The 26,345-nt window shown below is 40.1% G+C and overlaps 1 long non-coding RNA gene across 9 annotated transcripts in view; it reads left to right on the top strand.

Annotated features, from left to right (window-relative positions):
- LOC144219959 (uncharacterized) overlaps positions 1–26,345 on the top strand; it is a 131,646-nt gene that overhangs the window by 5,524 nt on the left and 99,777 nt on the right. For 4 of the 9 annotated variants that reach the window (XR_013331554.1, XR_013331552.1, XR_013331555.1 and 1 more), the window contains 2 exons: positions 359–454; positions 574–1,342. The exons of 1 other annotated variant lie outside the window; for it this stretch is intronic. This is a non-coding gene — a long non-coding RNA (uncharacterized LOC144219959). 4 more of the 9 variants (XR_013331553.1, XR_013331551.1, XR_013331557.1 and 1 more) reach the window with 4 other exon arrangements.

Below are 26,345 nucleotides of genomic sequence, written 5' to 3'. Positions count from 1 at the left end.
TTCTTTCTTTCCTGCCAGGAAGGCTCCTGGTCTGGGGCGATTGCTGCGGTTAAGATTACCCAATATCGCTGTTTAAGACTGCTTGCCAGGTCAGAGGGATGAGGAAGACAAGGGCTTTTACTAACTAGGTAATGCGAAGAGAGCCCCAAGCATTTTGGTCCAAGGACTTCAGTACCCCTTGCCTACTCTGGCCTTCCTCTTTTTCTTTGCTTCTCCCTCAGGACTCTCTTAGGAGGGTTTTTGTTTGCAATTTTGTGCAAGTTCCTAACACAGTTGCAGGTTGTGATTAGGATGATTGTCTTTATACAAATCAGGTTGAAAGTCAGGTTCAAACACGGCACACTCACGTTCTTTGCAGAAGATGTCGAGCTTGTTGACTGGAACCCTGCCTGCCAGAACACGATCCTTCTGCAAACATCGGAAACAACCTGCTATTGTCTCCTGGGATGAGAAGGTGCCAATAGAGAACGAAAACTCTGAGCCAAGAGACGGAAAACTGCATTAACTACTTCCCCGCTACAAGTAATTATGGGAAGGCAGAGAGGGAGTAAAACCCTCTCCTTTGTTTTTTAGGCTGCAAGGACACACTGAGCACAGACGTGGCCAGAACCAAGCCTGCCGTGTGTCTCGGTGCAGTGGAGAGAATGGTTCGTTCCTGTGTGGGCACTGGCCAGGGTCAGAGCCCCTGCCTGCGTTCTGAGCACGCTTGATGCTGCCGGTGGAGAAGCTGGGCACCCCCTTACTTTCCTTCCCACTTGATTATCTTGGTTCCAGAGGCTGTTACCACAGGGACAGGCCTGTGCTGGGGTTTGGGGGAATATGCATAGCTGTAAGGGCACCTTAAGGGAAGAGGATAAAATGCAGTATCCGTGGAGGGAATCTGAGAAGAAGAAATGAGAGGGAAAAGACCAAAGAAAATAAATTGAATTAGGTAATGGGGAGGCTTCTTCATAGTTGTTTTGTTTTTTTTTTTTAATTTTTAAGTGTTTATTTTTGAGAGAGAGCACAAGCGGGGGGAAGAGCAGAGAGAGAGGGAGACACAGCATCCAAAGCAGGCTCCAGGCTCTGAGCTGTTGGCCCAGAGCCTGACATGCGGCTTGAACCCATGAACTGTGAGATCATGATCTGAGCCCAAGTCGGCTGCTTAACCAACAGAGCCACTCAGGTGCTCCAGGGTTGTCTTAGTTTTATTCGTTCTTTAATTTGTGACTGACTGCGCATGGGGACAAGAGAAGATGGGAGCGGGAGGCTGAAATTCTCACAGTCCTTCTTCCATGTTCTCCCCTAGCCTCTGATGAATAAAAGTAAAGGAATATTAGTTAAATCTATGCGGGATCTCCATTTTCTTCCTTCCTGCAGTCTCTGTCAGCGGCCGGCGTGCACTGCAGCTCATAGCCGACTCTCTGGTGATGTTCTCCTGACCACAAAGCCAGTCTACCATAACGCCTGTCCTTGCACAGAATTCAGCTTTACTTAAAAAATTCAGGGACGCCTGGGTGGCTCAGTTGGTTAAGCGTCTGACTTCAGCTCAGGTCATGATCTCATGGTTTGTGAATTTGAGCCCTGCATCGGGCTCCATGATGACAACTCAGAGCCCCGAGCCTGCTTTGGATTCTGTGTCTCCCTCGCTCTCTCTGCCCCTCCCCTACTTAAGCTCTGTCTCTCTCTCTCAAAAATAAATAAACATTAAAAAAATTCAAAGGCTATGCAACAATTCAAGACTCTAGGAGATTTGGGGAGGCCCTGGCTGCATGTGAGTTATCACTGAGGGTACTGAATGAGCCTCTGGGACGGCAGTCAGATTTCCCTGCTATTATTCAAGGTCTCTCCTCACAGATGACCTCTTCTGAGGAGAAGCCCATTTCTGAGTTACCAAGGTTCCTGGCCAGGCCCCATTCTAGTTTCACGCACTGCAAGTTTGTCGGTGATACTTTGTGAACTATCCGTGGTAGAGTTGGAGGGGTGGGAGGGGAATCTGCCCTTGTTTTAATGTTTGTGTTTGATAATTTCCATACCTGAATCACAACTGCGTTTGTTTCTATTTTGATTTTTTAATCCTAGTTCTCCATCTGGGTGTGCCTGATCATCTAACAGGGAAGGTTTATGAAACATTGTGGAGGGTCTAGATGGTACTCTCTTTGGAGAGGTTGTTGTTTGGTTTTGGGAGGGCGGTTAGTTAGTGGAGATCACAATCCAATTAGAGGTAAACTAGTTAGGGTTTGCCCTTGTTTTTTAAATGTTTATTTATTTATTTTGAGGGAGGGAGGGAAGGAGAGAGAGAGAGAAAGTGAGAAAGAGGATGACAGAGAGAGAGGGAAAGTGAGAAAGAGGATGAGAGAGAGAGAGAGGGAAAGTGAGAGACAGAGAGAGAGAAGGGGAGGTGCAGAGAATGAGAGAATCCCAGGCAAGCTCCTTGCTGTCAGCACAGAGCACAACGTGGGGCTCGAACTCCCAAACCGTGAGATCGTGATCTGAGCTGAAGTTGGACACTTAACCGACTGAGCCACCCAGGTGCCCCTTGTCTGGTTTTCCTAAGTAGAATTAGTCTGCTATAAGTCAGATGGCAAAGTCCTGCCCTTGTTTTAAATGCCACTGATGGAAATGTTCTAAAGTTTTCTTTTCTTCTGCCTTGTTTTGAGTCTTTAGTGTCAACCCAGGGAACCACAAAGGTACTTGTTTGACTTTACTTACAGTTTAAATAGGACGTGTATCATATTTGAGATTGTGTATGTGTTTTCCTAGGACAGAAGTTTATATTTCTTGCTTCCCCCATTGTGACTTACAAAGTAGATACTCTTGAATAACTGGAAAGTAAGTGGATTTTATAGTTACCATCTTTCTGGCAAGAAATATCCCCTCCGCCCCTCTGGAAATCCAGCTGAATCATTCAGGGTGTCAGCCAGACAGAGACTTCCTGCCTGACATAGGACAGACCATCTGCATCTCACTTGAGGCAGAGGAGAAGGGAAGCCAAACGACAGATCACATCAGTTTCTTCAGCTGTAAAATGAATTGGATGATTCTCGACATTATCAAAGTTTCTGCAAACCTGAATAGTTTGTGAACCTTTTAGCGAACTCACCTCCATTCTTTGATCCCCTTATTAGGAGTTTGTTAAAGGCAGCACCCATCTGTACCTTTGTTTCCCCGGGGCACACACATGCTCGGTGACACTCTGTGGTGAGAGGCTGCAGGCTGCATGCTGAGTTTTGCATTAACACCACCGCATTAGTGTTCTAGGACCGTCCTAATAGCCATGGACTTGGTGGTTTAAAACAAAGTCAGTTCATTCTGTCATAGTTTTGGAGGCCAGAAAGTCTGAAATCAAGGTTTCAGCAGGGTTCGTTCCTTCTGGAGGCCCTGGGGAAGAACCGTCCCATGTCTCCCTCTTGGCCTCTGGTGGCTGCTGGCAGTTCTTGCCTTCCTTGGCCTGTGGCCCCATCGTTGCAATCTCTGCCGCCATGTTCCCATGACTGCCTTCTCTCTGTGTCTCCTCCTCTTAGGAGGACAATGAACTATGGATTTAGGGTGGTACCCCCTAGATCCAGGGTGACTTAATCTCAGAATCCTTAGTTACATTTATAAAGGCCCTATTTCTACAGGTTCTGAGTAGGCTTGAATTTTCTTTTCAGTTTATTTATTTTGAGAGAAAGCATGCATGGGCTGGGGAGGGGCAGAGAGAGAAGGCGAGAGAGAACCTCAAATAGGCTCCACACTGTCAGCACAGAGCCCAATGTGGGGCTCGATCCCACAAACCTGAGCCGAAATCAAGAGTTGGAGCCTTAACCGACTGAGCCACCCAGGCGCCCCTGAGTAGGCTTGTAGCTTTGGAGAACCCTATCCAACCCACTGTAGCCACCAAAATGAATGTTACAACAAGAAACTCTGTGAGGGTGGTAATTTGGTGTCTTGTTCACTACCGTATTCTCCGTGCCTAATTGAAGGCATTCGATATTTGTTACATAAATGGATGGATAAGCTTGAAATGGGGTCTGAGTGGTGGAAGCTCAATATATATGGCCAGCTACATTCAAATTAAGATGTCATTCGTGAGCTAATCTTGCAGAGTGCTTACTTTTTATGAGCTTTCAGTGTTTTTATATAAAGGTCCTATGCCTCAGTGGGTTGATGGATATACAGTCTGTTAGTTAAAAGTGTATTACTGTAAAGGCTACTTTTAAAAAATTAAACTTTTTAAATGTTTATTTATTTTGAGGGAAAGAGAGCAGGGGAGGGGCAGAGAGGGAGGGAGAGAGAAAGAATCCCAAGCTGGAGATAGAGCAGAGCCTGATGTGGGGCTCAATCTCACCAACTACGAGATCATGATCTGAGCCGAAATCAAGAGTCACCCAGGCTCCCCCTCAAAATTACCTTTTTTTTTAGTATTTGAAATTTTGTTAAATGTTTATTTATTTTTGAGAGAGAGAGAGAGATGAGAGGGAGACAGAGAGAGTGGGAGAGGGGCAGAGAGAGAGGGAGACAGAGTCTGAAGCAGGCTCGGGGCTCTGAACTATCAGCACAGAGCCCATTGTGGGGCTTGAACTCAAATCCTGCGAGATCATGACCTGAGCTGAAACGAAGAGTCAGACGCTTATCTGACTGAGCCACCCAGGTGCATCCCTCCAATACCTTTATATTAGCTTTTACTTTCTTTTTTTCTTCTTTCTTTTGTTTTCTCCCTATTTTCTGTTGGATTAGTTTACTGTTACTAGTTACAAGTCTTCTGTTTTCTTCTCATTTTCTTTCCGTTTTTGTCTTTTTCATTTTATCAACTCCTCATACTATGCTTTCAAAAGATATGGGTCTGCAGTGTAAAATAGGAAAAAATATTTTTATATGAATATATTTCAATATATTCAATAAATATATATTTCAACAAGACTTAGGTGAAAGAGATCACAAGTGTTCAGGTAGATTAATTTGAAAAAGGAATGATACTTAGTGATTTTTTTCACTGTTTCCCTGAAGAAAGGAGACACAGCTTATTTTGTATTCTAAATTAGACACAAGAGGAAGGTGTTGCCGTCTGCATCTCTTCTAAATAATAAACTAGAAACATAATGAGGAAGGCGATATTATACAAAATAAGCCACTAGCCATCCAACTAAGAAATCCTTTCTCACGCTATTTCCTGCAGAGTGAGATTGTATGGATGCCTGCAAATATGTAAACTTGCTGCACTGTTTGAACATCCTTATTACTTTGCTGAGCCTCACATCTACTTCTTTGATTTGTTCTCTCAAGCTCCCTAAAGCTTCATCTATGGCAGTTTGGATAGTATTTAGGAATCTTGCCGAATATGCTCATTATCTAATGCAAAGTGACATAAAACACTCTGCCACATAACCATCCTCTGCTCAACTCCCTCGATTTGGTACTAGAATAATAGCATTTATGTTATTCATAGATCTCAATTGACCTTGATCTGCTAGAAACTCCCTCCTTTTTATCTCTGTTCCGTACTGGGGAGATTTTGTACCACATGAACAATGGTTTTTTTGTACATCAAAGCACACGCCCCCCCTTCCCCAACATCCAAGTTTTAATTTTCCTTGCGTGCATAATATGTATCTCTCTTCTGTCCAATGTCTATTACTTCTTACCTACCTTTAATTGATGGATAATAGAATTTTCTATTCAGTTTGCAAAAGAAAAGTACTTACAAATTAACCTTTTGGTATCTAAACAACAAAAAGACTGCAGCTTTGTGAATAAAAAAGTTCACAGAAATGATTTTTCCTCTGTTTTTCAAATTTAAGAAATACAAATTAAGTGGGGATTTAGTCTCTTATACCTCCATTTGTCCAGTATCTTTAAAATAATAGTATTTGTTGGGGCGCCTGGGTGGCTTAGTCGGTTAAGCGTCCGATTTCGCTTAGGTCATGATCTCGCAGTTCGTGGGTTCGAGCCCCGCGTCGGGCTCTGTGCTGACTGCCAGCTCAGAGCCTGGAGCCTGTTTCAGTCTGTGACTCCCTCTCTCTCTGACCCTTCCGTGCTCACGCTGTCTCTCTCTCTCCTAGAAATATATAAAACATTAAAAAAAAAAAAATTTAAAATAATAGTATTTGTCTTGGAAAACAAAGGAGTTTTAACCACACTGAAATATCCCTATTTGGGTTGAGAATTTATTATATATCTCTCTATATTTTGCATATATGTGTATATATTAAACATATGTGTATATATATGCGTGTGTATGTGTGCGTGTGTAAACCCTCACACACAATCTTTCTGAAAGTAATGATACAGGCATTGGATAAAAGTTTTTTAGTAATAATTGAGAATTTAATTCATGCAGTCAATGCTGCCATTCCTTTTAGGAAACTTCTTAGAAAAGCACTTAGCCAAAACACAACAAACAAATGAACAAAACAGAAAACAAAATCTAATAACAAAAACCTCATAACTTAGGAATTACTCTGTAATTTAACATAACATAAATTTTCTCACCTGTCAATAAAACATCTTATGTATAAAGTACCCCCTTCATTTAGCTTATTTTTTGTAATCAGTGAATACTGATCTGGTATTGAGTAGTGCTGTGTAAAACATTTACAACTCTGTTCTCTAGCAATTACTCTAGTAAGTGGGTAAAATCTTTTAAAGCCTTCTTTCATGGAGTCCAATTCAGAGGGTTAAAACAGTCTCGTTTTTACTTGAGGATTCAAATTTTTATTTACCTATTTAATGAATTTATTGTTCTGTCGTATTACTTCTCTATGAGGAAATATTCCATAACTATTTGTGGTAGCAAAATCTGTAATGAGAATTATATACCATACTTAAAACATTTTTCCATTTGAATGTGTTTTTGCACATTCTCAAACTTTAGTTTGATTAAATAGCGCCTAGAGAGCTTTTTTTTTTTTTTTTAATGCAGACTCTGGGGCCCCATTTTGAGAAATGCTGACTTAGATGGGGAGCAAGGGCCCACGTCTGTGTTTTAAGAAACTGGCTCTGTTGATCCCAATGTGCTTGGCTACAGATTATACCTTGAGAAACATTTTTCTGAACTATTATGGAGTGAAGAACTTAGTCCTTTTGCTGGGAAACCCAGAATCTAAGGGTTGAACGGCACAGTGGAAATGTATTCTGGAAAGCTAACAGTGCACCTAGACCCACAATAAAGATACACAACATGTATAAACTAGGTGCGAGAAATACTTGACACATCTGGCTTTTAATACCTTGCCAAAGGTAGGAAGGGGAAGCCCTTACAGAAATTGGTGTGGAAGGTCATGTGGGTTGAAGGCTGTCGTTGGAGGGAAAGTTGTAGGACATTTCTTCTTTACTTCTGCTGGGTTTACCTAAAATAAACTGAGCTCTGTGATTACTCATGCAAAAGACCAGGACCATCTAAAGCTACTCTATGGGAATAAAATTACTCACCAGCCCATCTATCCTTATTTTTGTTTTTTAAGTCTTCCCATAATCGTGCCATAGGACTTTGGAAATGAAGTGACTCAATCGTTACAGTTTTTAACTCCTTCAGGATAAAATGCTCATCTCCCTGGATGAATAGGTATAGGCTTTTCATAGTCCAGCTTACCATAATTCATGTAGAGCCTACTTTAATATTAGGTCATGTGGTTAATTGTTTTGATCTACCTTTGGCTTTAGTTATTACATGAGATGATACATGTGAGAGCATCTGGCATGGAATCTGGCATATGCTAAGCACTTAAGAACAATTGCCTAGTTAGCATCTCCTCTTGGATAGCTCACAACCACCTCAAACTCAATATAAGGCAGATTGAACCGTCTACTGTGCCTCCTTTCCAAATGTTCCCTAAACCAACCAGTCACTCAAGCCAGAAAACTTTGTTTTATCCTTGATGTCCTTCTCCCCGCCGAGTCTTGTTGACTTGACTTCCTCCATGTTTCTTAAATCAGCCACTTCATTCATTGCTCAGTGCACCAGTCCTGGCTTGTGTGAAGTTTCTGGGTAGGTTGTGTGGGATGGCCCTCAGGTCCAAAGAACTTAATACATAAAAGGAACGGAGAGGTCAGCATGCGAGGGGAAGGAGGCCAAAACACAAAGTGCCCTTTTTAAGTCACGTTAAAAGTTTTTTGAAATTTTATTCTGAGAACAATGGGAAAAGTTTAAAGAGTTTCTTTTCTTTTCTTTTTTTTTAATGTTTTATTTATTTACAGGAGAGAGAGAGAGAGAGACAGCATGAACAGGGGAGGGTCAGAGAGAGAGTCACAGACTGAAACAGGCTCCAGCCTCTGAGCTGGCAGTCAGCACAGAGCCTGACGCGGGGCTCGAACCCACGAACCGCGAGATCATGACCTAAGGGAAAGTCGGACGCTTAACCGACTAAGCCACCCAGGCGCCCCTAAAGAGTTTCAAAGTTAGGAGTGACACGATCAGATTTGAGTTTCATGAAGATTGTTCCCTTCCATCTCTCAAACTCCATTTGTGCTAACATACGACTAAGTCACAAACATCTCTCCTCAGGAGCATTACATCCGGTCCCCTTCCCCCTTCTTTCTCCTCTTAAATGTGCATGCCACATTTCAACCAAGCAAAACCCACAGACAAAACCCCTAGGAATCTGATTATATCATTTTCCTGTTTCAAGTCTTTTAATGGTTTCCCAACGCCCTTAGGATAAAATCCAAATTCCTTGACTGGGGTTCCATGGCTTATGACTAATATTTACCTTCCCAGGCTCTTCTCTCAACCACTTTCCCTCATACATTCCAAGTACACTGAACATCTTTCAGTTATTCTAACGAACCATGCTCTCTCTTGCCCAGACCTTCCTGTTCGCCATGCCCAGGCACCAGTCCTGCCCAGCTCTGTTTGGGCTAGTGAATGCTTACAGCCTTTACCTGTGTGGAGTGCCCTGCTGATGATCACCATCTTTCCCAGTTAAGACATTGATCACATGTTCCCCTGCCAGGCTGAAGCTGCACCAGTATCTGTCCTGGTCATTCCTTCAAGCACAGATAGCACTTGGCCATGGTGGGCTCTCAGGAGCACACTCCTGCAGAATGGATGAACGAGTGGTACCTATCAGCTTCCTTCACTTTGCTTTTTATATCATGTCCTCCACCTAGAGAGCTTGTTGGAAAAAGGGCATGCTTTGAGTTTAGATGACAAATTTGAGTCCTGTTACAATGTTGGGAATAAAAACAACCAAGTTAAATTTTAGACAGGGATGTAGAATCTGATATTAGGCAAATAAGGAAAGACCTAAGGGAAATATTTTTATTGTACATGGGAGATGCCAAATAATTGTTGCATACAATGAATGTCATCAGATGCTTAGGGTTGTCCCTTATTCCTTTCACAATCATAATTCATATTTGAAAAGTGCTTTATATTTTATAAAGTGCTTTTCACACACGTGATCTCATTATCCTAACAATACTATATCATCTTTACCTGCCTTATGAAGTAGTAAATGAAGGCCTACCTATGGTGCAAAGTGACTCCCCAGTGGTAAATGGTAGCACAGGACTTGAACCCCTGTCCTCACCTCAAATCCAGTGGTCTTCTAATGTGTTGCATTCCTTCCATAAATGTCTGAACGCAAAAACAAAGTTTTTTTTTCTGGGCATGGTTTTGTGTGGGCACTATTTTGTCCAGTCAAAGTTGAAAATGATTGGGAAGAAAAGAAGAACAACAGGGAACATGACTGTTTTGGTTGGGAATGGAACCCCTCTCCAAAATGTTTGCTTGTAGAAGGATCGGGAGCAATGTGGCGGACGTGCCACACCTGACTGTGATCCTCATCAAGAGGTTTCCCACCTGAGGAGGAAGACTTTGGTGGAGGGAGGCCTCCAGCACTGTAAGACTTTTCCAGTTTTTGTTAAATTTTAAAGGTATATTTACTTTTTGAGAGAGAGACAGACAGACAGACAGCATGAGCAGGGGAGGGGCAGAGAGAGAAAGGGAGACACAGAATCCGAAGCAGGCTCCAGGTTCTGAGCTGTCACTGCACAGCCTGACACGGGGCTCGAATTCACGGACCATGAGATCATGCCCCGAGCTGAAGTCGGATGCTTAACTGACTGAGCCACCCAGGCGCCCCGACTTTTTCATTTTTAATAGCTGATCGATCACCAGAGAAGACTGAGATTCAGCCAGGTATTCAATGAATCTAAAGGGAAGATAGAAGGCAGAGGTAAAAAAAAAAAAAAAAAAGAAAGAATAGAAAGAGGAAAATAAAGAGATCATTCTTGCTCTGATGAAACTTCTCATCTATGGGGGAAATGCATAAACCTTCAAAACCTCTACCGGTGTGATGAGAGCAGCCACGACTACATTAATAGCAAGTGGTTTAATGAAGAGCCTAGGCCCTTGGTTCTCAGTCTTGAGAACCTCAAAACTTCCTGTAAAGTTTTGCTGCCCAGGATGTAGCCGGAAACATTTAAACCAGAATCTCCGAGGATGGAACCCAGGCAGCAGTACTTTCCAAAGCTTGGTAGGTTGTTCTAATGTTCCCGCAAAGCTAAAGTATGAGAAACACTGCCTAGAATCCTCTCCTTTTGCTAATGCGATAGAAGTCACATCAACCTCAGTTTTATGGCCGCTGGCGTGGTGTTTTTGATTATTTTGAGAAATGCTGAAAAATTCCTGAAATAGTGAACCAAAAGTTCATTTAATCTCCTTTAATTCAGGGGTGGCTGGGAGGAACCTGGGTGGTTCAGTCAGTTAAACATCCAACTTAAGTTCAGGTCATTATCTCACCGCTTGTGTGTTTGAGCTCCATGTCTGGCTCTGTGCTGACAGCTCAGAGTCTGGTGGAGCTACTTCAGATTCTGTGTCTCCTTCTCTCTGCCTCTCCCTCCCTTACATTCTGACTCTCTCTCTCTCAAAAATAAATAAACACTTAAAAAATTCAGGGGTGCCTGGGTTGCTCAGTTGGTTAAATGTCTAGGTGGTTCAGTCGGTTAAGTGTCCAACTTTGGCTCAGGTCATGAGTTCGAGCCCCCTCTCAGGTTCTGTGCTGACAGCTCAGAGCCTGGAGCCTGCTTTGGATTCTGTGTCTCCCCTTGTGTCTGCCCCTCCCCTGCTCGGGCTCTGCCTCTCTCTCTCTCTCAAATATAAACACTAAAAAAAAAATCTCCTTACTTCAATGAATGCATTACAATAATCAATGTTTACTAGAGCACTGAGTAAAGCTCAGCACAGGGCTAAGGGAGATAAATATATGATTTCATGCATATGTGGAATTTAAGAAACAGAACAGATGAACATAGGGGAAGGGAAGGAAAAATAAAAACAGAGGGGGAGGCAAACCATAAGAGACTCTTAAATCAAAAAATATACTGAGGGTTGCTGGAGGGGGGGGTGTGTTTGTGGGTAAGGGACATTAAGGAGGGCACTCGTTGGGATGAGCACTGGGTGTTATATGTAAGGGAGGAATCACTGAATTCTACTCCTGAAACCATTATTATATTAAATGTTAACTAACTTGGATTTAAATAAAATTGAAAAAATAAAAATAAAACAGATTAATTGAATTCTCACAATCTTGAGATTTCCTTATTAGCCTGTTTGAAGATGAATCAGCTGAGGTTCTGGTAAGTATATTATCTGCCTGAAATCATGTAGCTGGTAGGACTAGTAGAGACAGAATGTGAACTTTCTTGCCTAATTTTGTAGTCATCAGCCTCTAAACCATTCTATATATTCACTGGGAGTGAAGAGATGCTCTTAAAACAAATACCAGCAAACCTCACTTCCAGAAAGGCTGAGCCTTGCTGTACCTCACTTTACAGCTAGAGTGCAGTAGACTTAGGTTGTATTTCTACTACTGTTTTAATAATCTGTGAAAATTTAATTTTTAGGCTTAGGTTTTTTAAATTAAAAAATGGAGGATGGGGGAGCTGGGGTGGTTCATTCAGTTAAGTGTCTGACCCTTGATTTCAGTTCAGGTCGTGATCTCATGGTTGAGCCCGGTCAGGCACTGCATTAACAGCACAAAGCCTGCTTGAGATTCTCTCCTCTCTTGCTCTGCCCCTCCCCTGCTCGTGCTCTCTCTCTCTTTTTCTGAAATTAAATAAACATATAAAAATAAATAAGTAAATAATGGAGGATGAATTATATAAAAATTTTATGATTTTTTTTTTTTAATACATACATGTCCTTGTTGCAAATCCAGATAGTTCAAAGGGGTATTTCGAGAAAAGCAAATCTTTCAACCTCATCCCCCAGCCATTGGTTTCCTCCAGAGACAGTAGTCTGGAGATTTTATTGTATGGATGAAATGACTATGATTGATTTAGGATCTTCAAGATTAATCTCCTGGGGTTGTGGAGAGGATTAGAAAAATATGGCCTAATAGCAAAATAAAATTTGGATAGACAAGCAAGAGTGTTGTCTGCCATCTTTAGATGACTTGCCACTTATTTAGGCAATGCCCAATTGATGGCAATTTCCAAACTTCCACTAACATAGGCGGTGCTCTAGGCAAGAGCTTTATATAAACGTCATTTTGCAAATGCCTAAGTATTTCCATAGGATAAATTCCTAGTGGTAGAATTTCTGGATCATAAGTATGTGCATTTAAATTTGGTAGATACTGGGGCGCCTGGGTGGCTCAGTCAGTTGAACGTCTGACTCTGGTTTGGCTCAGATCTTGATCTCACAGTTCGTGAGTTCTAGCCCCACAGTGCCGAGCCTACTTGGGATTTCTCTCTGTCTGTCTCCCTCTGCCCCTCCCCAGCTTGCTCTCTCTCTCTTTCAAAAAATAAATAAACACACACACAAATTTAAATTTTGATAGAAACGGCCAGTTGTGTTCCATGGATGTTGGATTCATTTGCACACCGACTGGTGGCAACATAACTCCTGGTTTATTATGTACTTGCCATCATGGGACTTCACCAAATGTTTTGAATTTTGCCAATCTGATGGATGACAAATGGAATTTCAGTATAGTTTCAATTGGCAGTTTAGAATTATTCTTCATTTGAAGATCTTTTCATGTTTTTAAGAGACATTTGTATTTACTCTTGTCTGTTTCTAAATTTTGCTTACCTTTTATTAGTCTTTTCTTATTGATATCTAGAAGCTCCTGGTGTTCAGAGAAATTAGATGTTTTTGAATGTGAATTGCAAGTATTATTCCTAGTTTGTTTTTGGATTTTTAAAAAATTTGTTTAAATATGATCTCTCTGATTATTAGGCAAACTACAGATTAAAATCTTTAACCTTACTCTTTACAAACATATATAAGGCAATATTTTCAGAATAGCTATAAAATTTCAGTGAACCACATTTATGTTTAACTATCTATGACCGTAAGATCTCTAGGTGTGTTTCTATAAGGTAAAGTTTAATACTGTTTTTAAAAATTTTGTTTCAATTTTAGTAATTTTTATTTATTTTTATATAACTTACCTTTGACTTAAATTCCTTTTTCTTTATTACATTTAAATGACGATTAGATCTAAAATAAGTTCTTTACCAGTAGATATGGTGTCTCAAAAGCGTTTTCTACAAAACATTTCCACAAACTATTATCACAACACATAATAAATAAGTGTACCTCGTGTTTTTATCTCCTTGCCTATTAAGAATATGCAGCCTATCTCAGGAATGCCACTTTTCCTTCTTTCTTTTTAAAAAATATTTTAATACCCTCTTACCACATTTCTCACATTATACCCTGCAACTACCAGTCTGCTCTATGTATCTATGAGCTTGTTTGTTTTTGTTTTGTTTGTTTTAGATTCCACATATAAGAAATTGCATGGTATTTTTTTTCCTCTGGCCTATTTACTTAGCATGATACTCTCAAGGTCTATCCATATTGTCAAAAATGGTAATATTTCATTCCTTTTTATAGCTGGATAATATTCCATTATATATATATATATGTATATATATATATATATATATATATACATGTACATACCACAATTTCATCATCCATTTATCCATTGATGGACACTTCGGTTGTTTCTGTATCTTGGCTATTGTAAATAGTGCTGCAATAAATGTGGATGGATATATCTTTTTGAATTATTGTTTTTAGTTTATTTGCATAAGTACCCAGAAGCAGAATTTCTGGATCATATGGTATATCTATTTTTAGTTTTTTAGTGAACCTCTATACAGTTTTCCACAGTGGCTGCACCAATTTACATTCCCACCCAAAGTGCACAAATGTTCCCTTTTCTTCACATCCTTGCCAACACTTGTTATTTCTTATCTTTTTGATGATAGTCATTCTAACAGGTGTGAGGTGGTATCTCACTGTGGTTTTGATTTGCATTTCCCTGATGTTTAATGATGATGAACATCTTTTCATGTTCCTGTTGGCCGTCTCTAGGTCTTCTTTGGAAGAAGTCTGTTCAGATTGTCTGCCAATTTTTTAAATCAGATTATTTTTTTCCTATTAAGTTATATAAGTTCTTTATGTATTTTGGATATTAACCTCCTATCTGATACATGATTTGCAAATATATTCTCCCATTTAATAGTTGCCTTTTCATTTTGTTGATGCTTTGCTATGCCGAAGCTCTTTAGTTTGATATGGTCCACTTGTTTATTTTTGCTTTTGTTGCTTTGCTCTTGGTGTCAGATTCAGAAAATCATCACCAAAACCTACACAAAGGAGCTTACTGCCTATGTTTTTCTTCCAGAAATTTTACGGTTTCAGGTCTTATGTTCAAATCTTCAATTCATTTTGAGTTAATTTTTGTATGTGGTATAAGATAGTGTGGTATAAGAAACTGTGGCCCAGTTTCATTCTTTTGGATGTGGCTATCCACAATTTCCCCAACACCATTTATTAGAGACTATTCCTCATTGTAAACATGTATTACAGACATTACTCCCAATTTGTGTTTGGCATTTTGACTTGATTTATTATATATATGTATATATATTTACTATGTAGAACTATTCTATTGTTACATCATCAAATTTAATTCTGGACATCTTAGCAACATTAGAAAGATTTTTCTGCTCAAAGATAACTTGAATTTTTTCAATATTTTTTTCCTATTGCCCTTAATGTTTTATTTTCATATTTAACTATGAATTGGGATTTTATTTTTAATGGAAGTTATGAAGTAAAGAGTCCAAAAATCTTTTCCCTAGATTGCTGCCTGGTCGTATCTGACATCTTTTATTGAACACTTTCTTCTCCATTGATTTGAATGGAGAGGAATTTGAATTTGAATTTTATTTGAATATTTTATCAAATATTAAGCACTTTTACATTTATTTCTGCAATATTGACTCCATTTTATTGATCTATTTGTATGTTTATATAATAGAACCATATTGTTTATAATAACTGTAGCTTTATAATTGACTTGATATTAAGGAGGCCTAGTCTTCATTGACCATTATTGTTTCAGAAATTTTATAGTTATTTTTGCTGTTTTGTTTTGCTCCATGTGCATGATTATTATAATTCAACTACATTTATAAACTAATTTAGAAAAATCCTAGTTGATATTTTTGCCTTTCTATCAAAGGATATGGTATATTCTTCCACTTTTTTGGTCAAGTTTTTGTTTTTAAACTCAAGATGTTTGATTCTCTTTTTCAGGATAAATTTATCTTTAGGCAATAGGAAAAAGTATGATTTGAATTTTTTTCTTTTTTTGGGTTTTGGTCTTTAGATTCGGTCAAAATGTTCCCTGAAGTCACTCATCAATTTTGTGACTGCCAGTATATGGCGTGGGGGTGGGGAGAGGAAGGCAGTTTGTTTGCTCTCATAAAGTTTCTTGAATGCTTGGTCCTGAAAGTTTGAGCAGGTAAACGAATCCTAGCAATGTCAAGTCTGTTTTGTTGTACTAAGAGACCGGCCGCAAAACATACACTGAAGCAGTCCTTGCCATTTCACAGCACGGTGCTGAAAGTCCTGCTAATGAACCCTGTGGCTGTATTTCCAAGGATTCGTATGCTTCGTTGTGGCCTTGGGCCTCCTACAGCAATGCCAGGTCAGCCGGTTCGGGTCACACCGTAGCAATCAGCGTGTTAACCTTTTCTAACTGGCCTCACTCTCACGCCAACACTCAAAAAGAACAAACTAAACAAATATTTATTTACTGGTTTCAATCTTGTCTTCAATTCTGCAAACGAAACCTGAAGCTTTTTGAAGTCAATTCCCTGAGTAATAAAAACATCCTTATCACTGTTGGGCATGTGCTGTAATCACTTGTGTTGTTGTTTTGGGAAGTACATAGATCATGGCCAAATAGTCCTTTCAGTTTGTAAGGAGCCACTGTGCAAATCTTATGAAATAGTTCTGACTTTTCTGCTTGCTCTGACTTGCCATGAAGTAAGAACTTCTCATAGTTAACCAAACTTTCTGGATTCCTCACTGCTTTAAGTTTGAAAAGTGCCCGTTTCTCAGAGAAGTACTTGTTTTACTTGAAATTATTCCTGTTTGCAACACATATACCAACACCTGCAGTCTGGAGGTCATTTTTTCTTTTTTTTTTTTTCTCTCTTTTTTTTAAACATACGTTTATTTGATTGTATGTTGGGGATGAATGGAAAATTCAAGTTCAGTGGTAAATTATTAATTTGTGCATATATTTAATTTGGGAAAAACATCCTGAAATGTATTTTCTACATTCTTCTTGCTGTGTGGCTGCATTGGGTCCAGTCAGTTGCCATGATAGTGTCAGAAGTCAACATGAATTTTATGACTAGATAAAAGACTGGCTGGTCTTAATTTATATAATGCTTCATAATTTTGGGAACTCCTTCTACTGTCTACCCATTAATTTGGCCAGCTCGAAGTTTTTTACTTTTTGTTGTTTGTCTTGATTTGATTGGTTTTGTTTCTAGTTGTCTAGAAAGAAGGAGGGACCATTTCAGTGACTCAGTCCTAAGCCCCAAATGAAACAGGGTTATGGGATAGAGAGGGACCGGAGGTTAGTGATACCTGTAGCTAGTGTGTTCAGGAAAAGGGAGAGTATCTGAGTAGAGACATGCACCCCTGAGGTAACTGGTCCCATGTGGATCTAAGGAAAATATTTCCCAGGTAAAGGATGATAGTAGGTAGGGCCAGGCCCTAAGGTAAAGTCGAGCTCAGTATATTCAAAGGAAAGGATGAAGGCTAGTGTATCTGGAGCCTGAGGAACAAAGCTGAGAGAGCTGGGAGATGAGGTCAGAGCAGGTATGGTGCACAGCTTCTGACATAGCTCCCAAGCATTCTCGCCTCCTAGTATTCACACCCTTGTGCAAGACCCTCCCCTCGTGTATGGGGTGGACTTAGTGACTCACTTCTCACACATAGCATATGGCAAGTGATGGAATATCACTTCGGAGACTAGGTTGTGAAAAACTGTGACCTTTTCTTACTCCCCTTTTCTCTGCCTGTTTTGGACTCACTCCCTCTCGTGAAGCAAACTGCAGAATTTTGAGCTGCCCCCTAGGGAGGCCCATGTGATAAGGAACTAGGGGTGGGCTTGGGGCGGGGGGAGGGGGTTGGCTTATAATCAGTAGAAAACTGAGGTCCTCAACCAACAGCCCACCATAAACTGAATTCTGCCAGCAACCATGTGGATGCTCTTGGAAGAGGCTCCTCCCCAGTGGAGCACCGAGATGACTTGCAGCCTTATCTAACACGCTGAATGCAGCTTGAAGAGCCCCAAAGCAGAGGACCCAGCTAAGCTACACCTGGATCCTTTGCCTACAGAAACTGCAAGGTAATAAATATTGTTTCAAGCCAGTGAGTTTTTGGGAAATGTGTCATGCAGCAATAGATAAATGATACAGGTGGGTAGGGCCAGATCACATGAAGATTTATAGGCCATGGTAAGGAATTTGGATTCTCTTTCATTGCAGTGCAGGGAAGGACCGAACCACTTTTAAAAAGATCACTCTGGCTGCTGCGTGGGGAATGGGCAGCAGAAGCAGGAAAACCAACTAGAAAGCTCTCAGGGAAGGATAAATGTGAAACGGTCAGATTTAACATATCTTTGTGCATGATAATGCTCATATGTCTTACTGGGGATTGTATACAGGAGACAAGGGAAATTGGCATTACAGATGAATTGCACATTTTTGGCTTGATTAACTGGGTAGATGAAGGTACCAGTTGCTGAGATGAGGAAGATTAGGGGAAAAGTAAGTTTGGGGTGGAGATGGAAATACTTACGTTGAAGGTAGTAAGCCGATGTGGAGATGTCAATGGGGAAATGCTAGGGTTTAGGTGTGTCCACCCATGTCTGGCGGACAGGAGAGGACGTTCCTTGGGGGGTATCTATTTACATGAGTTCTCTGAATCCTCTTGAGAAAGAAATATCCTAAGAGAAGTCAAGATGCTTTCATTCGGTTGAAAGAAAACAGGCCAGAGTTAGAGAGGGTTGGTGATCCTCTATCTTATCCTCTGACTTAGTGCACGTGTTCTAAAGTAAAGGGAATACAATAGCAGTCTCAGTAAACATTAGAATAAACACTTTCCATAAATCTCCATTGCTTCATTCATCACTTCTAGTGCCAGCAGTTCTGCAGAAATGGGGGATGGCGGACTCAGCACAGACATCAGCACTGATAATAGGAGGAAGCCCTGACTTGGATGTCGATGAGTCTTACCAGTATGTTGGTGTCCTTGACAGTATGATGGCCACTTCTGTGAGCTACACGGATGTAGATGCCATTTTTGGCTTCGGCAATGATAGGAGCTATCACTACAGAATAGAAGAGAAAGAAAATGATGCAGATGAAATTACAGCCAAGAAGGCCCTTCCTGGGGACTTTTCTCTTGTTGAGAAATTTGAAATGGGTTGCGTTCTCTCAACTGGGATGGATTTGGAGGATACTGTTGCTATGACCGTATTTTTATCTCCAAGATAGGTTCTCTGGAAAATCGGGGTTACAAGAGTGATTTAATAAGGACTTCTTGTATTTGTTGGAAAACTGTCATCAAGAACATTAGCTAGCGAGCCACACAATGTATATATATAAAATCCTAGATAATAATAATATTTACTCTTTTAGTGAAGAAACTGATGTGCTCCCACCTTTATGTTCAAAGGACTGATGTAGTTGATTATGTTTCCTATGTTAGCCCTACCTCTCAGGAAGGTCACAGATGAATTTTACCTTCAAATATGTTTTTGGAATATTTGCTTTCTTCTTATAGTTTGTATTTTGTAATTCCATTTCTTAATCTTACTATGCTATGAGGTCATTTTCTGTGAGTTCTTTCAACTTTTTTTTTTCTTTTGAGAAAGATGAGGGAGGTAAATAAAAGGTAACACAATATTGTATTATAAATGTCGTAGGTGTTTCCTACGGTGCTCAAGGATTTTTCCATATGGCACTAACCCTTTATTTTAAATTCTCATTCCTGAATAGGAAAAATAAATTCAAATTGTTAGATTGAGCACTTTGTCTTTTGCCATTTTTGTCAAACATGAACATTTGGGACACTCAGCTTTTTGAGAGCTGAATGCTCTTAGATAAATTATACAGCCTAAGCAAGGTTAGAGATTTTTTGGAATGAGTTAAGTTGTTGACTGAGTAGAAAGAAACTTCTGAACTAGAAATATTATCACATGAATTCCAAATACTTGCTTTAATATACTTAGAATAAAAAGTTTTGTGTAATGTGATATTGAGATCTATTTTTTCCTGAACCATTATTTTCTTTTAAAAATTTCCTGGCATAGTATATACCATTGATTTTCCTGAATACAGTATTTATTTCTTCTGATATGGTTCAGGAATTAATAACTAGCAAATTTGATGGGATAGAAAAAAGTTACCATCTCTTGAAATTTCAGGTATAAGATGAAATTACTAAAATCAGTAACAGGGAGGGTACACATTGTCTTACGTCACTATTTAAAAAAAACTTTCCAAACCTCTACCTACTATTCTTGTGTTGAAAATTAATTAATACTGGGGCGCCTGGGTGGCTCAGTCGGTTAAGCATCCAACTTGGGCTCAGGTCATGATCTCATGGTTTGTGGGTTCGAGCCCTGCGTCGGGCTCTGTGCTGACAGCTAGCTCAGAGCCTGGAGCTTGTTTCAGATTCTGTCTCCCTCTCTCTCTGACCATCCCCTGCTCACAATGTCTCTCTCTCTCTCTGAAATAAATAAAACATTAAAAAAATTAAAAAAAAAGAAAATTAATTAATACTGTATATAATTCATTGAGGACAGCTGATGGGAATAAAATAATCTGGAGAGAGCTACTCTTGTTAAAATTAAATGAGGCTCGTGATCTCTTCCTGTCTGCTACCCCTAGACGTGACCCTATAGCTTAACCAGGGTGAGTTAGTTACTCTCCCCAAATGCTCCAATGGGTTATGTACTGCCTAAAAATCAAGAGTTGATCATATATTCAAATGACCTCTGGAATTGTGCTGGCATTTAAGATTTTCTATCTCTTTTACATATGATCTAGTCCTTGTTGATTTTGTACTCATTGCAATTGGTTTTGACTTTAGACTCAGAGGGCAATTTATTTTCCGTATTTAGAAAATCTCAGAGGATATCCTCACTACAGTTCCTAAGTAATTGTTTCAATAATTTCTATTATATGAATAATTAGCTGAGAATATCTTTTTTTTCCTTTCTGTAAGTCAATTTTCAGCCTGAACTAAAAACTTTTCTTTTTCCAGCTTAGTAAATCTCAGTCAAACAAGACTACATTATATTAACTTGTTAACTCATCACCAGAAAGTTCCAGATTTAAGTTCCTAGTTTGTATTTGTAATGAATGTGCTTAATATAGGATTATCACATAAATGAATTGATGAGTAAAAGAAGTAATCTCCCTTCAAACCGATCCCTTCAGATCTGGTTCTACCTCTCTATCAGTTACAAATGGGAAGTTCACTGACTTGTTCAGTATTATTTCCCCCATCGTCTGAAGCACAGCTGACTAATGACATATGCTATCTAAATGTGCTTTCAGGTTTGTGACCAAACCACAACGCTACAGACTTAAGTACAAGATCTGTTGTGAGCATTCTGTCCCTGGCCAGCTTCATATGTATGCTAAAAATGTCCAAAGTGATCTGGGATATGTTTCATACTGAATCTTGCCTTGAACAAATTTAGTCTGAACTTGACATCATTTCTTTAGAGTATTGCTATATAGAAGTAGTGACATACTATAAGCTACCTAAGGTCACAAGTGTCCTCAATTAGGCATTAAACATTTAAAGATAACTTTTAAGGACTAGTATCATTTTGCAGTGTATTTATACTTTGTTTTTTAAAAACATGTTTATTTGTTTATTTTGAGAGAGAAAGAGAGTATGAGCAGGGGAGGGGCAGAGGGAGAGCGAGAATCCCAAGCAGGCTCTGTCTGTCAGCATGGAGTCCTATGCAGGGCTCCATCTCACAAACCGGGAGATCATGACCTGAGCCTAAATAAAAGAGTCAGACGCTTAACAGAGTGAGCCACCCAGGCACCCCAGTGGTGTATACAAATGAAGCAATGTATGCATGTCTACAAAAAATGTTATATCCGTTTCACTTGAGATAGAATTCTTTTGAAAACAAATAACTAGTATTATTTTTGAACATTATGTTTGTTATGATTAGAAAGTTACATGTTGTGCTTAGATGCACTGAGAAGCCTTGAATGTTTTCTGAAAGTCAACCTGAGCCACAAAGGTGTGTCGTGATCCACTCTGTTTTAGAATATGCTCTATCTTAGAGTAAAACAATAATCTATCAAGACTCTTCAACTTGATTTCTAGGATACACCTTTGTCTCTCAAATGAGAGGTTTTATAAATGATCAGAGCAACTGACATATTTCAACAGGTGGAAAGAAGTCATGGTTGTCAACTGAGAGTCTTTAAAAATTAAAAAAAAAATTTTTTTTAAGTAATCTCTGTACCCAGTATGAAGCTTGAACTTAAAACCCTGAGATCAAGAGTTCCATGCTCTCCTAACTGAGCCAGCCAGGCACCCCTACCAATTAAGGGGTTTTCAAGATGAAATCGGCTCCTTATTTACTGACTCACTGGTGTGATGGATTCCAGGGATCAGTTTTAGTATTTTTGAGAGGCTGTAGTGATTTGGGAGTTTGCTGTGTTCATCAAAACGAGAGTTGAAAAAAGTACAGTAAAATAAACCTTTCCAAGTTCATTTGCCATGTGAAAAAATATATTAATATGTTAACAGTAATACTCTTCTGTAAATTCTCTTCTGTAAAATGAAGGAGTTGGACTAAATGAGTTCCCAAGTCTATTTGAGTTCTAAAATTTAATGATTTTTAAATATGTGGTTCCCATTGCAATCTTTTTGTTAAAATTTTTTTAATGTTTATTTATTTTTGAGAGAGGGACAGAGTGAGCAGGGGAGGGGCAGAGAGAGGGAGACATAGAATCTGAAGCAGGCTCCAGGCTCCGAGCTGTCAGCACACAGCCTGATGCGAGGCTCCAACTCACAAGCTTGTGAGGTCCTGACCTGAGCCAAAGTCGGATGCTTAATGGACTGAGCCATTCAGGCACCCCACCACTGCAGTCTTAAACACAATTTCTAAGATACAGTAGACTCTTGATATTTAGGAGGGTTATGAATTCCTCAATTCTTGACTATGTAAATATGTCATGTTTCCTAAGTGTATTTTGATGACACAAGTTAACTATCTCTTCAAGCTCAAGTTTTACATCTCATTTAATGGGCATTAAAAAAAAAAAGTTGAGTGTGCATGATGAGAAAGAGAGAAAAAGAAAGATTCATTCAGATGGGAGCATGAGGCTGTTTTCTAGATCTCAGATCTGGCTCTGCATCACTATGATCTTGGAAACTGAAAAAAATATAGCTGCTCAAGACTTACCTCTGATCCATTGATTCAGAATCTGCCTGACCGGTTAGGTAAGTACCCAGATAGCTATAGTTTTAAGAAACTATGATTCTTATATATTGCTGGATTTAGGAAATACACAGAGATCTAGCTAAGTGATTCACTTGAAACTATCAGTTGCATCATTTGGTGACTGCGGAAAAGTACATGTTACAGTTTTGAGTTATTCTACAAGAGTTTATACCTCAAGTCTTGAATCCTTGAATGGCAAAGTTCTGAATTCAGGATTTATAGTGGGGAGAAGGTAGTAATCCTGTATTCTGTTTGGGCTAGCTCACACCTCTGGGGATGTCAAGTTTTGGCCTGTGTGCTTTACAAGAGGAATACTACCCACCTGAATTTGCAATCTTGCTCATTGATTCCATGCTACTCTATCTTAGGGAAAACTTGTCAGTGAGTTAGGGTGACAGAGTTAGCTCCTTAAAGAGCAGTAGGATTCTTACCTTATCACTCTTGCTTTATCAAGAATCAAATCAATCTCTTATGGTTTGCTTCCTTTCTGAAACTATGAGGGCTGATGGTAGGGGGTGGGGGGAATGGGGAAAATGGGATGAGCAATGGGTGTTGTATGTAAACGATGAATCATGGGAATCTACCCCTAAAACCAAGAGCTCACTATATATGCTATATGTTAACGAACTTGACAATAACATGTATTTAAAAAAAGAATCAAATCAATCTCAATTTTTATGGGTAAATATATATAGTATACTTTTTTATTCCTGACCTAATTTAAGTATTTTTATATACTGGTTAGCAGACCTTTTAGCTTTATGGATCTGTGTGGCCAGGAGGTGGGAGTAGATCAAGAGTGGTGTGTAATCGTGAAAGCGAAGTCCCTTAGTTTTTAAGAAAGGGAGGTCTGTCACAAGCCTGTAACAGGGAGCAGTGGGCCCCTTCTGCAGGTCCAGAGGGCTTAGGAAAATATGAGGATTCAAGATTTTTCAGTGTATCCATTCAGATACTCCTGTCCCATATTTTAGTTCCCACTACTTCCAAATCAGGGCCCTGACTTTGGAGTAGTGAATGGGTCGAGGTGGAAAATACAACTTCTCCTGGAGCTCTGCTATTCTTAAATTCAGTCCTGGGTCTAATCCTAAAATTTTCTTAATTTCTGGTTGTAAAAGATGATGCCTTTATATACTGCTTAAGGAGGCCTCTGGCTTGAACAGTTATGTTTTAATTGGTTAATCACTCGGCTATTTTTTGTCTTCGCCCAAAGCATCAGTTGATCCTGGACATGTGCATCTAGCTGTCTGATATATTGCATCAGCTCACATGCTCCCTTCCCCTTATGTGGATCCGGATCCCCTCCCCTTCCCCGCGGTGAGGCTCTGAACAATTGCACCGCCTGCCTACCTGTGTCTGCAGCTTTGTGTGCTTCTGCACTACCAGGGAGGGGGACCCTTATGGGCAGCAGGCCAGCTGCTCATCAGAGTCAGCTTCCTCAGACCACACCCGGCCCTTGGAAAGCAGGCTCTAAGACTGATGCAGGTGCAGGGAGTTTATTGGAGAGTGCGCGAGATCAGCGTCCAGGGGAATGAAGGAAGCTGGACCACAGCGCACCTGTAACAAGGGCCTCAGTGTGTCCCAATGCCTTTAGCATCTTTAGCTGACCAATCACCGGAAGCGTGAGTAGGGTGGTGCTCTCTGGGTGAGGGGGTGATCTTCAGGGCCAGGCAGTTACTGGAAATAGATACAGCTGAGAACTGTTGGTCATCAACACACCAGATAAATGGGGGTGGGGAGCCAGGGCTTCGGTCCTAGCACGGGATATGCTAGCGTCTGGCACCTTCGAGGTCCGTGGGAGTGGAGCGGTGAGTAGGTCCTCCTTTGCTTGGTTTGGGCTTTCTCCTGTGGAAGGCCATGCGGGAATTACAAATAGACTGATAATCCCAACGACAGGAGTTTTAAAGGTGGTGAAGAATGTATTGGAAAAGATGTGGAAAAGAAATGCTTTTGCTCTTGAAAAAAAAAAAGAGCATGTTCAACATTGGGTATGTTCTAGAAAATGTTCTTTTTTCTTTTTCTTTAAAGCTAGCTGTAGCAACTACCTTTATTTAAAAATTTCCTGTAGGAATTGTGAGACGTGATTCATTTTCAGAAATACCAAATAAAAGCTGTGCTGTCTAGCTAACAATAGGTTTACAACCTATCAGAAATATGTATGAACCCCTGCCCCCCCCACCCCCCACAATGGAGTCCCAAACCCTTAAGACACTGCACTTCCTGGTTCTTGTTTCCATTTCCATTTCGTGGGTTTATTTTTTGTGGGCTTTGCAATAAGCATGTGCCAAAGAACTGAAGTTTCTTTGTTGCCTCTCAAATAAGCCTGTAACCTCTGTTGTACTCAGCCAAGGGGGAATAAGGGGCGGGCCTTGCAACTAGGAGTTCGTTGCCTGCTCTTACCGCCCCTCCCCTCCCGCGGTGTGTGCCTGACCGTCAGACACCACTCTTGCAAAAACGTTGATTAAAGCCTCGCTTCTCTGTTCTCCCAGCCTCAGTGCCCCCCTTTGATTGGGACAGTGGGCTTATTTCACACTGGACACAGCACACACCCCGCCCTGTCCCTTTTTAGAAAGATTTTATTATTTTTGACTAATCTCACAGCCAACATGGGGCTTGAACTCACAACCTGGAGACCAGGAGTTGCATGTTCTACTGGCTGAGCCAGCTGAGTGCCTCAACCCCGTACCACAAGCCCTGCCTTATTTTAAAGGATCCTGATAATCTGTACACTCTAAATTTCTTCCCCTTTAGACCCTGACTGAAAGGTAGCTTTGGTAATGTGGTTTTTGAAAGCATGAGGCTACATAGATACAAAGCCTTCTTTTTTTAAATTTAAATATAATTTAAACTTTAGTTAACATCGCAGAATCTTCTTCGTAATGGAAGGGACAACATCTAGATGCTAAGGAGGGTGCTGATAACTCTTCCCTTATGGAACTGGAGTTGATTCAGTATATATCTAAACAACCAATCCTCGATGATTTTTGAAGACTTTTGAGGAAGAAAGCATGAAGTCTGGATAACTAGTAGCATTTCTTCCTTATGCATTGTTTGCTTTTGCTAAGGCATTTTATTACCTAATTTTTTTTTAACAAACTCTGACTTTTGGAAAACGATTTTTTTAATGTCTGTTTATTTTTGAGAGAGAGAGAGAGAGACAGAGTGTGAGGGGAGGAAGGAGCAGAGAAAGAGAGAGTCAGAATCCCAAACAGGCTCCAGGCCCTGAGCAGTCAGCACAGAGTCCTACACGGGGCTAGAACCCACAAACTGGAGATCATGACCTGAGCCAAAGTGAGATGCTTAACTGAATGAGCCACCCAGGCACCCCAACAAACCCCGACTTCTAATAAAAGAACAAAATGTCTTTATAGAATTCCTTAGGTGCTAAAAATAACTTGTATACTTTCTTATTTTTACATGCATTTTCTTATCTCCTACTTCTAAAAATGAGGACTCTGAGGCTTTCAGAAATTAAATGAATTGCCAGGTGCCATCCTTCTGCCTTCCAGAGCTTGTACACTTTCCAAATAGTACAAGTCGCTGGAATTATTTACGGTCTCTGGGAGCCTGATA

The sequence above is a fragment of the Crocuta crocuta genome, unplaced genomic scaffold (genome assembly GCF_008692635.1).
Source record: "Crocuta crocuta isolate KB4526 unplaced genomic scaffold, BGI_CrCroc_1.0 scaffold189, whole genome shotgun sequence".
In the NCBI taxonomy this organism is placed as follows: domain Eukaryota; kingdom Metazoa; phylum Chordata; class Mammalia; order Carnivora; family Hyaenidae; genus Crocuta; species Crocuta crocuta.
Note: the sequence above shows the minus strand (reverse complement) of the source record. Positions and strands in the feature narration are given on the sequence as shown.